Source organism: Hypanus sabinus, chromosome 29 (assembly GCF_030144855.1).
Source record: "Hypanus sabinus isolate sHypSab1 chromosome 29, sHypSab1.hap1, whole genome shotgun sequence".
Taxonomy (NCBI): Eukaryota; Metazoa; Chordata; class Chondrichthyes; order Myliobatiformes; family Dasyatidae; genus Hypanus; species Hypanus sabinus.
The window spans coordinates 25284855-25303876 of NC_082734.1; the positions used below are offsets into that span (position 1 = coordinate 25284855).

Sequence of the window (19022 nt, forward strand, 5' to 3'; positions counted from 1 at the left end):
GTTTTTACGAAAGACCCACATTAGTACCTGCTTTCGCTAACCAAAAGGAATCCGAAGAGGATTTTCGCTTTTACAAGAAGAGGCGCCCGCTTTAAACTTGTGTTTACCCGGAGAAAGACTACCGTGACCGTGAAGCCTTGCGCGGGCAGGTGTGTGCGCATGCGTGTACGTGGCTGATTTTTTTCTCCAAATCGGTTTTGGCTAAATTTTCCCAATTCTGATAAGTGGAACTACACTGTACATACATTATTTCTACTTTATATAGGCTGTGTATTTATCATATCATTCCTGCTTTTACTATATGTTCGTGTTATTTTAGGTTTTATGTGTTATTTCGTATGATCTGGTGGGTTGTTTTTTGGGTCTGGGAACACTCAAAAATTTTTCCCATATAAATTAATGGTAATTGCTTCTTCGCTTTACGACATTTTGGCTTACGAAAGTTTTCATAGGAATACTCTACTTTTGGAGGAAACCTGTATATTTTATTATTTGTTAATTTATTTGTGGTAATATCACTTAATGCATTGTGTGTGAGATATATGTGTGTGTGTGTGTGTGAGATATATGTGTGTGTGTGTGTGTGTGTGTGTGTGTGTGAGTGTGTGCGTGTGTGAGATATATGTGTGTGTGTGTGTGTGTGTGCGTGTGTGAGATATATGTGTGTGTGTGTGTGTGTGTGTGTGTGTGTGTGCGTGTGTGTGCGTGTGTGCATGTGTGTGTGCGTGTGCGTGTGTGTGTGTGCGTGCGTGTGTGTGCGTGCGTGCATGCGTGTGTGCGTGTGTGTGTATGTGTGTGTGTGTGCGTGCGTGTGTGCGTGTGCGTGTGTGTGTGCGTGTGTGTGTGTGCGTGCGTGCGTGCGTGCGTGTGTGTGTGCGTGCGTGCGTGCGTGTGTGTGTGTGTGCGTGCGTGCATGCGTGCGTGCGTGTGTGTGTGTGTGTGTGTGTGTATAGGCATCCGTCAGTCTCATGAGACCATGGATTTGCGCCTTTGGAAGGTTTTTCCTTGGCGCAGGCCTGGGCAGGGTTTTATGGGAGACTGGCAGTTGCCCAAGCTGCAGGCCTTCCCCTCTCCACGCCACCGATGTTGTCCAAGGGAAGGGCACTAGGACCCAAGCAGCTTGGCACCGGTGTCGTCGCAGAGCAATGTGTGGTTAAGTGCCTCGCTCAAGGACACAACACGCTGCCTCAGCATATTGTACATCTTGGTCTGGAGGAACGTTGTCCGTTTGGGAATACACACGTACACTATTGAATGACAATGAACTTGAACTTGAGATGTGGGGCTGACCGTGAGCATAGCAAACCAAGAGCAGGGCTCAGGCACTGGGGGATTGCTCAACCATGCTGCTCAGACCTGGACCTCAGCTCGGCCCTTCTGCCCTGTTCCCACGTCTCTCAGTTCCCCTTTAGTCCTGAACTGGAATGTCACAGCTTCTGGATTCTTTCGTTGACTCTGCCCAGGATGGAGAAACCCAAAGAGACACCAGCTTCCGAGAGGAGGGAGAGGAAATAGATTATTATTGTCACGTGCGGAAGCTTGTCTTGCATACTGCTGATACAGTTCAAATCATTACGCAGTGCATTGAGATAGAACTAAGAAAAATACTAACAATGCAGAAAAAAGTGCAACAGCTACAGAGAAAGGGCAGTGCAGAGAAAGGTGTAACGTCGTACCGAGGTAGATTGTGAGAGAAAGAGTCCAACTTAAACTCAGTGGTAACTTTATTATGGACACCGGCTCATTAATGCGAATATCTAATCAGCCAATCGTGTGGCAGCAACTCAATGCAAAAAGCATGGCGGCATGGTCAAGAGGTCCATTTGTTGTTCAGAATGAGGAAGAAATGTGATCTAAGTGGCTTTAACTGTGGAGTGAGTGTTGGTGCCAGGTGGGGTGGTTTGAGTATCTCAGAAACTGCTGATCTCTTTCGGGATTTTCATGCACAACAGTCTCCAGAGTTTACAGACAGCGGTGTGACAAAAAAAAAAAATCCTTCTGCGAGCAAAACAATGGCTTCTAGATGAGAGAGGTCAGAGGAGAATGGCCAGACTGGTTCAAACTGACAGGAAGGCGACAGGATCACAGATAGCCACAGGTTACGACCTTGAAGAGCATCTCAAGAGCACAGCACACCGAACCTTGAAGTGGATGGGTACAGCAGCGAAGGCCACAAACATCCATTTTTATCAGGTAAAGAAGATACCTGGTAAAGTGGCCACTGAGTGTATAATACTAGGGAACGACTTAATAGTCTTATAGCAGCGTGGTTGAAGCTGGCCTTGAACCCGGTGGTACATGCTTTCAGGTTAGTTGATGGAACTAGGCAGAATGACGGTACAGCATGGACTAGATGGGCCAAAGGGCCTACTTCTGTGCTGTAGTGCTCTGTGACTCTGAATCTATTACTCTGAATCTCACAAACACCTTTGAAATGGTGCCAGATTGCCTACAAGCTGAGGCTTTTGTGGTGCTTCATTTAAAACAAGAAAAACAGGGCTATCTGTAGAATTTATAGATACATAGAGCATTGAACGCTACAGCACAGTACAGGCCCTTCGGCCCACAATCCTTTGCTGACCTTTTAACTTACTTGAAGATCAATCTAAACTTTCCACCCCACATAGTCCTCCATTTTCTTTTATCTATGTGCCTTTCTCAGAGTTTCCCTCATGTCCGTAGTGAATCAGCCTCTACCACCTACAGAGTGTTCCATGAACCCACCTCTCTCTGTGAGAAAAAAAAAATTCTCTCTGACATCTAGGACTAGGATAGGGTGGATGTGGAGAGGACGTTTCCTGCGGTGGGGGTATCCAAAACGAGAGGGTACGACCTCAAAATTGGCGGGCAACCTTTTAGGACAGAGTTAAGGAGGAATTTTTCTTAGCCAAGGAGTAGTGAATCTGTGGAATGCTCTGCCACAGACTACAGTGGAGGCCTGGTCCATGAGTATATTTAGGGTGGAATTTGGTCAGGGCATCAAAGATATGGCGAGAAGGCAGGTGTATGGGGTTGAGCTGGATCCGGGATCAGCCATGATGGAATGGCAGAGCAGACTCGATGGGCTGAATGGCCTAACATTGCCCCTATGTCTTATAGTCTTATGGACATCCCTTCCTATACTTTCCTCCAATCTCTTTAAAATTATGCCCCATCATATTAGCCATTCCCAGCCTGGGAAAAAGTATCTAACCCTAATGCGATCTACGCTGCTTTTCAAATGTACACCTCTATCGAGTCATCTCTCATCACTCTTCTCTCCAAAATGAAAAGCTCCAGCTTGCCCAACCTCTCCTCAGGACAAAAGAGAAAAGTGAATCACCGACAGAGCAGAAGAGCCTTGGATATTTTCCAATGAGTGTTTGTAGAGCGTAAAAGTCTTGGCCTGAAGCATATTAGGCAGGGACATGTTACTACAAGAGTAGGAAAAAGTGAAGGTCCTTTCTGACCCTTCAAGCTTCCTGTTTCCTTCTCTGTGGTTTGACCTGATTTTTTGTTCAGCTCTAACGATGATGCGGATGAATAGATTCCACTTTCAGAGAGAGTGAAGCAGCTCCCAGCTCTGGAGGTCAAAGGAAAGTATTGCATTTGCCAAGACAAATGGCAAATTCTTCCAGTGACAATAATTGGTAGATTTCAACATTCCCTGGATTTTGGGGAAACCTGTAACTCAGGATACACCCTACGATTCACCAGTGTGCCAATTCCTTGGCAATTTCCTTTATCCATCCGAAATGGAATTTGTCCAGACTAGAACCGGAAGCCGTAGGTTAAGGGTGAAAGGTGAAATGTTTAAAGGGAACTTCTTCGCTCAGGAGGTGGGGAAAGTGTGGAACAATTTATAATTCCACTGATCCAACACTGGAGGGCAGCACCAGTGGGAGAAGCCAACGCCACCCGAGCCTGGATGTCACGCTACAATACAAGCTCGCGGCTTGAGGCCTAGTCGTCGCTACAGCTGAGACCATTGCCGCCTTGCCGCCTGTCTCGCCAGCAAGCAAGGGAAGCAGGCCTGCAGCAATTAATCCAAAAACAAGAGAAAATCTGCAGGTGCTGGAAATCTGAGCAACACACACAAAATGCAGAGGAACTCAGGAGGCCAGGCAGCATCGATGGAGAAGAGTACAGTCGATATTTCTGAGACTGCACTTCTTTTCAGCCGGATTTTTGCCTGGCCTGCTGAGTTCCTCCAGCATTTTATGCATGTTGCTGAGGCAATCAAGCTCTAACAGAGTCCTGTGATCGCAAAAGAAACAGCCAAGGCAATCATTCACAGTCTCACTACACAATGTCTTCGCACCAACTTGAACACAGCGGCTCTGGTGCCTCCAAGTAGCAGGTTTCCACCCTGGTCGGCTCTTCTGAACCCAATCTGGCTCACCTGGCAGCCTGAGGGCCTGACTCAAATCCCTCTGCCCAACAGCCTGATTCAAATCCCTCAGTCCAAAATCCGGACTCAAATCCCTCTGCCCAACAGCCTGATTCAAATCCCTCAGTCCAAAATCCGGACTCGAATCCCTTGGCCAGACAGCCTCCTCATATCCCTCAACCTGACGGCCTGACTTGGATTTTGACCTGACTCAAATTTCTCAGATCAAACAGCCTGACTTGCTCTTCTCAGGCCAAGATGTTTGATGCCTATTTCTCCTTGGCGTTTACTAAGGAGAACATCACTGAAGCCAAAGAAGTGAAGATAATAAGAAGTGAAATCTTGGATCACACGCATATAATGAGGTAAGAGCTATTTGTAGCGATGAAGTGAATAATAATGGGTAAATCCCCAGGCCTGATCAAGTGCACCCAGGAGCTTATTGTGATTCATTATTCATGTAAATAATTTGAATATGAATAATAGGTCAAACAGGCCTTGACGATCCAGAGTTCCACCAGGTCTCCTCTGTGCTGCTTGAATGAGTTGGGTCACCGCTCTTGTGTGGCGCCACACCTGGGCACAGATGCATCAATACAGCCATCGTTGGAGAGGGAAGCTGCCCGCTGCCTTGCGACAGTGCTGAGAAAGAAGTTCCTTTCGGCGCTGAGGCAATCCTAATCTGGGCGATGTCCCGGAGTCGTTCTCCTTTGGGATCAGGACCCCACCAGCAGTTCTCCACCGCTCGGCCACCTTTCCTCCCCCTGCCACTGACTCTCGGCGTCCTCCGCAGCCGCTTAAGCAGTCAGGGACAGCGCTCATGGACTTTGTCCGGGACTCCAGTCGGCCCAGGTGCACAGCTCGACCCTGCCTTCCTCACCACCATTCAGGAGCGGCTCCCTGCTGTCAAATTCGGTGCTGGGTCGAGGTGGATCTATGAAGATGCTGCAGTCTCTTCCTCTGCTGGGGTCACTGTAAGTGGTCTGGATATGCAGGTCTGGTTCCGCCCTGGAGCACACCAAGGTCCCACTTAGCTTCTGTCCCAATAACTCGGTAACCCCAAATGGGTATGAAGCTGCTCGCCTCCTGGCTCTCTCTTCTGTGCCACTCAGCTCTGAGCAGAGACATAAGCCTCTTCCTGAGGATGCGATGCAGCTTGACAACGATGTGCCAAATGGCCTAATTCTACAATGTTTATGATCTAAGGGGCTTATGTGGCGTGATTAGCAGGTTTGCTACAGACTCCTGTGTGCAGCAGGCCACGACGAACTGCAAAGAGATCTTATCACAAACAAGAGAAAATCTGCAGACATTAGAAGTCCGACAAGCACCCACAGAGTTTCAGACCAGTTCTGAAACGTGTCCTCCATCATTAAGGACCCCACCACCCAGGACATGCCCTCATATTGTCACCATCAGGTAGGAGGTACAGAAGCCTGAAGGCACACACTCAGTGATTCAGGAACATCATCTTCCCCTCTGTCATCAGATTTCTGAATGGACATTGAACCCACAAACACACTATCTCACTACTTTTTTATTTCTATTTTTTTCCACCCTTAATTATTATTTATATATACACACACACTTAGTATAATTCACAGTTTTTTTTCTCTCTATTATCATGTATTGCATCGTATTCCTGCCAGAAAGTTAGCAAATTTCGCGACATATGACAGTGATATTAAGCCTGATTGTGATTGTAAAGAGTTTTCATCGCCCTGCAATAGGAAGGGCATAACCAAGCTGGGGAGCATACTGAAGGGTTCTGCCTGGTCCAGAGTTAGAGGGACAGGTTGAACATGCTGGATCTTTATCTCTTGGAGCTCAGGAGAATAAGAAATTATAGAAGTTTATAAAAGTATGAGAGATGATTAGATGAACATTCACAGTCTTAACCCAGGGTCACAGAGTCCAAAACGAGAGGGCACAATGCAAGATAAGAGGGGAGAAATTTAAAAGAGACTTGAGAAGTAACTTTTTTTTTACAGAGAAGCTAGTGAGTACCTAGAAGACCTTCAAACTTCAAAGTTCAAAAGTTCAAAGTGAATTTTTTAATAGAAGTACATTTATGTTACCATATCCTGTACTGAGATGCATTATCTTGCAAATAATTATAGGACAAAAAGGAAGTACAAAAGATTTTTTGAAAAATCTGTACCTAAATGAAGACTGACGATTAGGACATACGTGGTAAATGGTAGGGTATTGAAGAATGCAGTAGAACAGAGTGATCTAGGAATAATGGTGCATAGTTCCCTGAAGGTGGAATCTCATGTGGATAGGGTGGTGAAGAAAGCTTTTGGTATGCTGGCCTTTATAAATCAGAGCATTGAGTATCGGAGTTGGGACGTAATGTTAAAATTGTACAAGGCATTGGTGAGGCCGAATTTGGAGTATTGTGTACAGTTCTGGTCACCGAATTACAGGAAAGATGTCAACAAAATAGAGAAAGTACAGAGGAGATTTACTAGAATTTTACCTGGGTTTCAGCACCTAAGTTTCAGGGAAAGGTTGAACAAGTTAGGTCTTTATTCTTTGGAGCGTAGAAGGTTGAGGGGGGACTTGACAGAGGTATTTAAAATTATGAGGGGGATAGATAGAGTTGACGTGGATAGGCTTTTTCCATTGAGAGTAGGGGAGATTCAAACAAGAGGACATGAGTTGAGAGTTAAGGGGCAAAAGTTTAAGGGTAACACGAGGGGGAATTTCTTTACTCAGAGTGGTAGCTGTGTAGAATGAGCTTCCAGTAGAAGTGGTAGAGGCAGGTTCATTATTGTCATTTAAAGTAAAATTGGATAGGTATATGGACAGGAAAGGAATGGAGGGTTATGGGCTGAGTGCAGGTCGGTGGGACTAGGTGAGAGTAAGCGTTCGGCACGGACTAGAAGGGCTGAGATGGCCTGTTTCCATGCTGTAATTGTTATATGGTTATATGGAAAACAAATATGCAAAAAAAAAGAGAAAATGTAAATAAAAATTCCTGGCGAACATGAGTTGTAGAATCCTTCAAAGTGAGTCCTTGGGTTGTGGGAAGTGAAGTTACCCACACTGGTTCAGGAGCCTGATGGCTGTAGGATAATAACTGTTCCTGAACCTGGTAATGTGGGTCCTTATGCTCCTGTACCTCCTGTCCAGTGGTTTTTAGCAAGAAAAGAGCATGTCTTGGGTAACAGGGGTCCTTAGCGATAGATACCTCTTTCTTATGTAAAAATACTCAATGGTTGGTAGGGCTTTGCCCGTGATGGACTGAGCTGTCTCCACTGCTTTCAAAAGCCTTTTCTGTTCCTGGCCATTAAGGTTTTCACACCAGGCCGTGATTCAACCATTCAGGATGCTCTCCACTGTGCATCTATAGAAGATCGTCAGCATTTTTGGTGACATGGCGAATCTACTCATACTTCTAAGAAAGTAGAGGCACTGTCATGCCTTCTTTGTGGTGTCACTAATGTGCTGGACCCATGACAGATATCTGATACAATTCTGATACAGAATTTAAAGTTACTGACTCTCGCCACCTAAGATCCCCTAATGAGGACTGGCTCATGGACCTCTGGTTTCTTTCCCTGTAGTCAATAATCAGCTCTTTGGTTTTGCTGAAGTTGAAGTGAGAAGTGGTTGTTGTGACACCACTCCGTCTCCCTCCAATATGCTAATTCACCAACGCAAACAGGAGGAAATCTGCAGATGCTGGAAATTCAAGCAACACACACACACACAGAAAATGCCGGTGGAACGCAGCAGGCCAGGCAGCGTCTACAGGGAGAAGAGCTGTCGACGTTTCGGGCCGAGACCCTTCAAGGGTGACGAAGGGTCTCGGCCCGAAACGTCGACCGTGCTTCTTCCCATAGACGCTGCCTGGCCTGCTGCGCTCCACCAGCATTTTGTGTGTGTGTTGCTAATTCATCACCACCTTTGATCCAGCTAGCAACAGTGGTGCCATCAGCAAGCAGTCTTGGAGCTATACTTGGTCTCATAATCATAAGTTTGAAGTGGCCAGGGCAAGGAGTTTAAACTCTCGGCCTCGTGGCGTATCTGTGCGGCTGGTGCTTGAGGAGACGGCAGTGTTGCCAATAGAAACTGAGCGAAGTCTGATAGTGAGAAAGACCAAGGATCTTGTTGCACTAGGAGGTATGGAGACCATCCTGACATGTGCATTTTCACTGTCCAGAGCAGACTGAAGACCCAATGATCTTTGATCAGTTGTTCTGATAGACAAATGGAAGCACATCAAGTCACTCTTCAGGCAGATGTCAATATGTTTCATGAACAACCTCTCTGAGCTCTCCATCGCAGTGGCTGTACGTGCCAATGGACGATGGCCATTGAGGCGGTTTACAATCTTCTTCTCGGACACAGGCGTGCCTGCTTGAAGCAGCTGGCAACCCCAGACTTCCGAAGCAAGAGGTCGAAGATATCTGTAAACAAGGCAGCCAGGTACGCTGTCTGGGCCAGATGCTCTTCCGGGGATTCACCCTCCTGAAGGGTCCCTCACGGTGGCCACAGAGACTGAGATCACAGGGTTGTTGGGTTTGTGAAGGCATCTCCATGTTCTGTCGGTCGAAGTGCTACCAGGGGAAGTGGTAGAGCCATGTACAGTTGCAACAATTAAGACCAAGGCCACTGATGAAAACCATTAAAACCACTGATGCCAGGCAGACAATCTCTGAGAGTATTGATGGTGGCTGTGGTCACCCGTCTCGAAAAGACACTGCCCAGAAGAAGCTGATGACAAATCACTTCTGAAGAAAAATTTCCCAAGAACTATCATGGACATGGAAAAATAATGACCACCCACATTATACGACATGGCACGTAATGATGGTGACAATGAGGATAGATAGGTTACATTACAAAATAAATATAACATTGCTGCAAGTTGAGAGAGTGAGAGAGAGAGATAAAGAAGTACAGTTGAAGGTAGTGTTAGGGTTAATCAAGTCAGTTCAAGAATGTGATGACAATGGGAAAGAAACTTCTGTTGAATTTTGAGATGTGGGTCTTCAGGCTCCTGTACCTCCTGCCTGATGCAACATGGGCAAGATGGCATGGCCCGGATGGTGAGGGTCCTTAATGATGGATGACGGCTTCCTGAGACATCACTTTCTGTAGCTGTCCTGGAAGGTGGGGAGAGCTGAACCTGTGACAGCCGGTGATGAGAGCTCCTTTTGTCCCGGATGATGTCGAGCTCCTCCAGGTCTGTTGGCTCAGGCGGAGGGAGTTTAAACGGGCGAAGTGAGTTCGGTCGTACTCCCGACTTGTGCCTTGCAGGAAGCGTCGCTCGACATGGAAATCCAACACTCTTATATCCACGTCACCAGCTTCCCCCTCCCTCTCAGCCGCGCACCAGCCTGACTTGGAGTGTATCACCACTTTTATGCAGGATTTAACATTTCTAGACTGGCACAGAAAGGGCACTGGGTGCTTTTCATTGATAAGCACTTTGCAACTTTTGAACAATTGTCTGTAAAGTTTGGCCTACCTAATACTTTAGATATCTCTAAATTAGACATTTTATCAACCCTTTAATACCAAACTTTCCTGAGGCACCCGATAAAAATGTTGTGGATTCGTTCCTTCATATGAATCCATTGGGTAAAGGTTTAATTTCTACTATTCGAGATGTGCTAGCATAGTTGAGGCAAATCCCCTTTGACGAAATTAAAACTGCCTGGGAGCATGATTTAAATTTTCCTTTCTCTGACGTGGTTTGGGATTCAATTATCAAGTCAGTTAATTCAACTTCTCTATGTGCTCGCCACTGTCTTTTATGTTCAAAGTTGTACATATGTCTAAAACTAAATTATCGCGGTTCTATCCCGATATTAGTCCCTGTTGCGATAGGTGTATAAGGGGCGAGGCTTCCCTTATTCATATGTATTGGGCTTGTCCTAGCTTGGAGAAATTCTAGAGAGATGTTTTTCTAACTTTATCTCACACACTTAATTGCTACTTGGAACCCAACCCTCTGATTGCTCGTTTCGGCACTTCGGGAGAATTTGACATCTATCTGACTCGGACTAAACGTCGTACACTGTCTTTCGCCTCTCTTTTGGCCAGACGTGCAGTCCCTCTTAGGTGGAGAGATGCTGCCCCACCCACTCATGCTCAATGGCTCACAGACATTATGTCCTGCTTAGACCTTGAAAAGATTCATTATTCACTTCTTAATTCGGATGTAAAGTTCCAAAAGGTGTGTGAAACTTTTCTTGAATATTTTCATAATCCCTGTTTAGATTAAGGGTGTGTCCCTCCCTTCTTTACTTTTGCATTTAAATCCTTTACTTCCAGCTTCTTATGGTTAATATTTACCTTTTATTTTGAAGTGTAAACATATTATAGTTCAGGTAGTAGGCAATATACTGTAGCGGTGTGCTACACGCAGCGCTAAAATTACGACACGGAGTCGGTAACTGCAGTCGAAGGAAAAAACTTTATTCGAAATCTTCAGCCTCACTTTTAAGCCTCCCTCAACCTGCCCCCCATGGCGCAGAGGCTCCAAAGCTCTGTGCTCGCAAACCCCCGTAGGCTATCTAATTGTGAGTCGGTTCGGATGTGCCAGGAAATGGGTTGCCACAATACCTTCTTTTTATAAATACAGCTCTGTGGTGATAAAGTTCTGGTTAACTTTTTATATATTGTAAGGTTGGCTTGGAGTTGGGTAGTGGGAGGGTGGGGTGGTAATTAACTTTATACGATTCTACTAGAGGTGCTTTTTCTTAATTGTTATGAACTGTACATTTGATATGTTTGTTTTGTACGGTATAAGCCCACACTCGGGTTAGAGGGGCAGCACAGGAACACACACTCGTTAGGCCAGGCAGCATCAATGGAGATAAGTGTAGCTGACATTTCGGACCATAACCCGACACCAGCCCTGCCAAAGGGTTTCGGTCCGAAACATCAGCTGTACTTTTTTCCATAGATGCTGCCTGGCCTAAAGAGTTCCTCCAGCATTTTGTGTGTGCTGCTCGGATTTCCAGCATCCGCAGATTTTCCCTTGCTTGTTAGAAGAACAACATCTAATTTTCCATCTGGCTCGACAGCATGAATATCGATTTCTCCAGCCTCTGGTAATCTCTCCTCCTCCTTCCTTCTTCTTTTTTGATTCCCCGTTCTGGTTCCCCTCTAACCCCTGACTATCACATCCCTCTGTTTCCCCCCTTCATCCCTTTTCCCTTGGTCCACAATCAGATACCTTGTTCTTCCTCCCTTTACCACTTTTACATATCACCTGCCAGCTTCTGACTACATCCCCCGTCCCCAACACAACTTCCTTCCCCCTCATCCGGTCTCACCTATCACCTGGCAGCCTGTAATCCTCCCCTTCCCCCAACTTATTCTGGCTCTGCCTCTTTCTTTTCCAGTACTGGTGAAGGGTCTCGGCCTGACACGTCAACTGTTTATTCCTCTCCATAGATGCTGCCTGACCTGCTGAGCCCCAGCAGGACTTTTTGTGTGTTGCTCCCGATTTCCAGCATCTACAGAAGCTCTTATCCTTCAGACTGCAGTGCAATCATTCCCCTGCTCCGCTCTGTTAATTGTTGTATTTAATATCTCCATGTACAGTGTACTCTGTGAGTTTCATGCCAGCATCCGTAGACTATAAACTACTCAGAGCTAGTCTGAATCTGAACCTTACAAGTACAGTGCCCTGCAAAGTCTCAGGTGCATGTGTAAGGTACAGAAAGCTGAAGACATACAGTCAGTGTTTCATGAGCAGCTTCTTTCCCTCTGCCATCCAATTTCTAAATGGACATTGAACCCATGAATGCTAGTATTTTCATTTCTATGTTTTCACTACTTATACATAGAACCATAGAAACCATAGAACATTACGGCACAGAAACAGGCCTTTTGGCCCTTCTTGGCTGTGCCGAACCGTTTTTCTGCTTAGTCCCGCTGACCTGCACCTGGACCATATCCCCCCCCCCCCCCCCCATACACCTCTCATCCATGTACCTGTGCAAGTTTTTCTTGAATGTTAAAAGTGAGCCCGCATTTACCACTTCATTCCACACTCCCACCACTCTCTGCATGAAGAAGCCCCCCCCCCCCGATATTCCCTTTAAACTTTTCCCCCCTTCACACTTAACCCATGTCCTCTGGTTTTTTTCTCCCCTGGCCTCAGTGGAAAAAGCCTGCTTGCATTCACAGTATACTTACTGTAATTCAGTTTCTTTTCTTTTCATGATTCACTTTATCATGTACTGCTGTTGTCCGAAGGTTAACAAATTTCACGACGTATACCGGTGATATTAAATCTGATTCTGATGTACATTACTAGGGTGCCTAAGACTTTTGCACAATACTGTATCTGTCAATGTGGAGCGGAGAGCGAGTTGTATGTATATATAAAACTCAGGTCCTTAAGACTTTTCAGAGTACTTCAATTGTCAACGTGGAAACAGAGCGAGTTTGTAAATCTGGTGGGAACAAATGATGTTGGGAGTGGCGAGGGTTGATTGCCGTGGGAGGGGCGTGGGGCAGGTGGCAGAGAAGGAGTGCTGGGGGTGGGAAGGAGTCGCAGGTGCTGACATGCTCAGCCCTGAGACACTTAATTTAAATGATTTAATTCCAACCAATTGGTTTATTGATCATTACAGAATGTTTCTCTCTGGTGCCTTCCACTCCCCCTCCTCTCCTTCTCCCTTTTCCTAATCATGATACCCCTCTCCCTGTCCCCTTCCCACTCTCAGTCCTCAACAGAGATCCATATCAGAATCGGGTTTATATCACTCACATGTGTCATGAAATTTGTTTTTCTTTCTGGCAGCAGGACAGTGCAATACATAAAATTACTAAAGTATGGTGCAAAATTCAGACACCCTAGCTATCATATATACTTTTGCACAGTATTGTATATACACAGCTTGATAAAGTATCAAGTAAAGTCACTTTTATTGTCAATTCGACCATAACTGCTGGTACGGTACAAAGTAAAAATGAGACAACGTTTTTCCCTGACCATGGTGTTACATGACACAGTACAAAAACTAGACTGGACTATGTAAAAAACAACACAGAGAAAAAAAACTACACTAGACTACAGACCTACCCAGGACTGCATAAAGTGCACAAAACAATGCAGGCATTACAAATAATAACAAACAGGACAATAGGGCAATAAGGTCCAAGAAGCAGAGCAGATATGGATGTTCAAAGCTCAAAGGAAATTTATTATCAAAGTATGCCTATGTCACCTCTGAGATTTATCTTCTTGCAGGCATTCACAGTTGTTACAGAGAAACAAAATAGAATCGATGGAAAACCACACACAAACAAAGACTGACAAAGAACCTACGTGCAAAAGAAGACAAACTGAGCAAATACAAAAAAAAACGCAATTAATAATAAATAATACTGAACGTGGGTTATAAAGTCCTTGATTGTGAGTCCTTAGGTTGTGGTATGATTCACAGTTGTGGTAGGTGAGATTATCCACCCTGTTTCGGAATGATTGAAGGACAATAACTTCCTGATGAGATAAGGTGCCTCAGAGGAATGTGATCTATCTTAATGCATGAAATCTGACGGCTAGCATGGGACTCGGGGACTGTAGGCTGAAAGAAAGACAGGGCTGGCAACTCAGCATTCCAGGGTTTAGAACCTTCATGTAGCTGAGGGAGATGTAAAGAAGGAGCTGGCATTCAAGAGCGGTAAAGGAGCCCGTTGTTGCAGTAAGGGGGGAGGATATTTTAGAAGGATCTTTAAATGTGGCCGTGTGTGTTAGAAAGAAAGAGAGGGAGATCACTGTGCTGTCTTTGTACAACAGTCCTTTTAAGATTCAGAAAGAGAGCAGAAACAAATCTTTTCTTCAACGGGTGTGTCAGTGAGACTTCTCTCACTGTTGCCCCCACCCCCTGTAATCTCCGCTGCGCTCTAAATCTTTGCTTCACCTATCACCTTCCAGCTTATGCTTCTTCCCCTCCACCCACCTTCTTATTGCACCTTAACTCCCCTTTCCTTTCCAGTCCCGGTGAAGGGTCTCGGCCTGAAAGGTCAACTATTTATTCCTTTCCGTAGATACTGGCCGACCTGTTGGGTTCCTCCATCGTGTTGTGTGTGTTCCCGAGGAAGAATTATGAAGGCAAGTGACATAAGTAACAGTGTGGAGGTATTTGGAGACTTCAACTTCCCAGAATTAGCTTGATTCAGCAGAGTTCGAAAGCGTTTCAGGAAGTTTTGAAAATGCATTTTGACAGGCTTTTGATTAGTAATGGTGTCAAATGCAACGGGGAGAAGGCGGGAGAAAAGGGTTGAGGGGGTCTCATTGAAAATATCGACTATTGAAAGGCCTTGTTAGTGTAGTTGTGGAGAGGATGCTTCCTATAATGGGAGAGTCTAGGACCAGAGGACGCAGTCTCAGAATACAAGGATGTCCCTTTAGAACGGAGATGAGGAGGAATTTCTTTAGCCAGAGGGTGGTGAATCTGTGGAATTCATTGGCACAGGCAGCTGTGGAGGCCATTTCATTGGGTGTATTTAAAACAGAGAGGCTCTTGAACAGTAAGGGCTTCAAATGCTATGGGGAGAAGGCAGGAGAACGGGACTGAAAAGGATAATAAATTAGCCATGATGGAATGGAGGAGCAAACTCGATGGGCTGAATGGCCTAATTCTGCTCCTATACCTTATGGTTTTATGTTAATTAGGAGAGGGAAGGTATCATAAATAAATAATAAAATAATGAATAAAATAAATTGGTTTATTAATGTCACATTTACCAAGGTACAGTAAAAAACTTAGCTTTGTATAACCATATAACAATCACAGCACGGAAACAGGCCATCTTGGCCCTCCTAGTCCATGCTGAACTCTTAATCTCACCTAGTCCCACCTACCCGCACTCAGCCCATAACCCTCCACTCCTTTCCTGTCCATATACCTATCATGTCATCCCTACAGATCATTTTATCAAATCAGCACACCGATGTTTCACAGGCTGCCAACGGCATCTCGCCAGAGTCCTGATTGGGACCATAACCCTCCATACCTCTACCATCCACGTACCTGTCCGAGTTTCTCTTAAGCATTGAAATCAACCTCGCAAGCACCACTTGTGCTGGCAGCTCATTCCACGCTCTCACAACTCTCTGAGCTGATTTTGCGGACTTTAGTTTCCTCTTTGTGGACGTTAGGCCAGTTTGTGTTGATATGGTTGCCAAGCCTGTCGTTTTTTTTACCCTGCATTCGCTTGTGGGTATGGGATAGGAGATCTATGTCATCAGTGAAGTCTACATTATCTAGTTGTTTCCATAGGATCCACTGAATCCCATGCTGTAGATGTCTCCATGATCCAGTCTATTACCAGTAGGACCAAGAAGGAGGATATCAGGCACTCCTGTCTTCACCTGAAGGTTACTGGTGAGCTGTCCGCCATAGTTGACTGCAGGGCATTCTCTCGCACGACCATCCTGCTTGGTACTCCAGAGTGCCGCGGGATTCTCCGCAGGGTTTCTCCGTCTCCACTGTCGAAGGCTTTTACACAATCGACAAAGTTGATGCACAGTGTGGCTGTTTGGTCAGTGCTGATGTGGTTAACATTGTCGTGGAGCCATAGAGCACCACAGCTTTGAAACAGGCCCTTCAGTCCATCTGCCTAGTCCTATCGACCTGCACCTCGACCATAGCCCTCCATAACTCTCCGATCCCTGCGCTGGACATATCAAAACTTCTCTCAGATGTTACAATTGAATCTGGATCTATCACTTCCACTGGCAGCTCATTTCACACTCGCACCAGCCTCTGAGCGAAGAAGTTCCCCCTCAGGCTCCCCTTAAATATTTCACCAAAGGAGATGGGCTAACCCCTGGTGACATCAATGGATCTGGGGTTGAGAGGGTAAACAGCTTCAAGTTCCTCGGCATCCACATCACCGAGGACCTCACGTGGACTGTACACACCAGCTGTGTGGTGAAAAAGGCACAACAGCACAAGTTTGAGGAAGTTTGGTGTGGGCCCCCACATCCTTAGAACTTTCTACAGAGGCACAATTGAGAGCATCCTGACTGGCTGCATCACTGCCTGATGTGGGAACTGTACCTCCCTCAATCGCAGGATTCTGCAGAGAGCGGTGCAGACAGCCCAGCGCATCTGTAGTTGTGTGCTTCCCACGATTCAGGACATTTACAAGGACAGGTGTGTAAAAAGGGCCCGTAGGATCATTGGGGACCTGAGTCATCCCAACCACAATCTATTCCAGCTGCTACCATCCGGGAAGCGGTACCGCAACATAAACATCAGGACCAACAGGCTCCGGGACAGCTTCTTCCACCAGACCATCAGACTGATGAACTCATGCTGACTTGAGTGTATTCTATATTACATTGACTGTTCTATTTGTTATAAATTATTGTAAATTACAAGGATTGAACATTGCACATTTAGATGGAAACGTAACATAAAGATTTTTACTCCTCATGTATATGAAGGATGTAAGAAATGAAGTCAGTTCCATTCAGTTCACCCAAATATTTACCCTTTCTATACTCCTCATCATTTTGTATACCTCTATCAAATCTCCCCTCATTCTCCTTCACTCCAGGGAATAAAATCCTAACCTATTCAACCTTTTCCCATAACTCAGGTCCTCAAGTCCCAGAAACATCGTTGTAAATGGATTCTCCAGCCCTTGACCTTTCCCACCCACCTGGCTTCACCTATCACCTTCCAGCTAGCCTCCTTCCCTCCCTCCATCTCTTTATTCTGGCATCTTCCCCTCTTTCTCAGTCCTGAAGAAGGGTCTCAGCCTGAAACATTGACAGTTTACTCTTTTCTATAGATGCTGCATCACCTCCTGAGTATCTCCAACACTTTGTGCATGTTGAAATAGATGATTAATTTAGACTTATCCCAGTTACTGGTTTCACACTCCAAGTCAGAATTGGAAATTTCTTCTGTCCCTGAACTCAAATTGCTGGATTCTTCCTTCCTGTTTTCATCCAGAGCCAACATCTCTAGGTTTTTGTGTTCCTTCGCTAGAAAGTAATTTTATGAATTCTCTTGCCTTTTACTTACTTGTGTCACTTCATTTTTCTAATCCCTGGGAAAACGAGCCGGACCTCCAGAACTCTGGGGAAACATTGCAGAGCGATTGTTCTCCGCTTGGCTTACTGTCTGATAGGTTCTTGGCTGGCTCTCCAAAGTTTACCCATTAATCCCACATCATGTGATCACACAAAGGCCTCCTGCCTAAAGCTGTGAGACACGAAGCAAAGACTCTACCGCCTCTCGACAGCAGTTGCGAAAGGTCCCATTGTGGCGACCCACTTCCTAGTGCACTCGAACCGGCTCACAAATAGCCAGCGTGCCGGCATAAAGGCCAGTCCCAAAAGGGCGCAAGGTCTGCTTCACCAACAAAGGGAAAAGCCCGCGCGGGACTGTGAATACGTGCCCCCTACAGCATCTGCACGCGGGACAGGACTGTGAATACGTGCCCCCTACAGCATCTGCGCGCGGGACAGGACTGTGAATACGTGCCTCCTACAGCATCTGCGCGTGGGACAGGACTGTGAATACATGCCTCCTACAGCATCCACGCCTGGGGAGGGCAGGATCAGGGAGGCTTTAAAGCGAAGCCGCGAAGTTCGAATAAAATCTTCTTTAACTGCAGTTTACCGACTCTGTGTCCTTATTTTAGCGCTGCGTGTAGCACACCGCTACAATTGGTGACCCCGACGGTCCAAACGATTTTTGGACTGGAGATAAACGATGCCGCACCTGTTCATGCGGTTTCGTTGAAACTGCCAAGCTTCTGGATGCTACGACCTCACCTATGGTTCCAGCAAGCAGAAGCCCAATTCCACATTTGTCAGATAACCTCAGAGGACACACGTTACTACTACGTGGTGAGCTCCCTCGACCAGGACACAGCGGCCCAGGTTGAGGAGTTCGTACAGTCTCCCCCAGCAGATGGCAAGTACATGGAATTCAAAGCCCTGCTCATAAGGACTTTCGGGCTCTCACGGCGCGAGCGGGCTGCCCGCTTACTGCACCTGGATGGTTTGGGAGACAGACCTCCTTCGGCTTTAATGAATGAGATGCTGTCCCTGGCCGACGGACACAAGCCCTCCCTCATGTTTGAGCAGGCATTCCTGGAGCAGCTGCCCGAGGACATACGCCTGCTGCTGTCCGACTCGGATTTCAGCGACCCCCGGAAGGTGGCAGCCCGGGCGGACTTGCTGTGGAACGCCAAGAAGGTGAGTGGGGCGTCTGTCGCACAGATCACCAGGCCACGCTCCCAGCAGCAAACCAGACCTGGCCCGGCCACAGAGCCGCTAACCCCAGAGGCCGGGGTTGAGGAGACCAACGAATGATGGTGCTTCTACCACCAGCGGTGGGACGCAGATGCCTGCCGCTGTAGCCCACCCTGCAAGTTCCCGGGAAACGCCAGGGCCAACTGCCGCTGATGGTTATGGCGGCTGGCCATCGGGATAGCCTCCTGTATGTGTGGGACCTGCGGTCGGGACGCCGTTTTTCGGTCAACACCGGTGCCGAGATCAGCGTCTTACCTCCGACGAGTTACGATACCTGCAACAGGGCACCGGGTCCCCCCCTGAGGGCCGTGAATGGCAGCACAGTAAGGACCTATGGCACCCGTACGGTGCAACTACAGTTCGGCTCCAGCCGGTTCACGTGGGACTTCACACTGG

General features: G+C 46.5%; 1 long non-coding RNA gene across 1 annotated transcript in view; it reads right to left on the reverse strand.

The window, feature by feature from the left end:
- Positions 1-17478, reverse strand: part of LOC132382774 (uncharacterized) — a 52671-nt gene extending 35193 nt beyond the window's left edge. Inside the window, exon 1 of the long non-coding RNA XR_009508458.1 lies at positions 17389-17478. This is a non-coding gene — a long non-coding RNA (uncharacterized LOC132382774). The remainder of the gene's footprint in view (positions 1-17388) is intronic.
- Positions 17479-19022: the final 1544 nt, after the last annotated feature.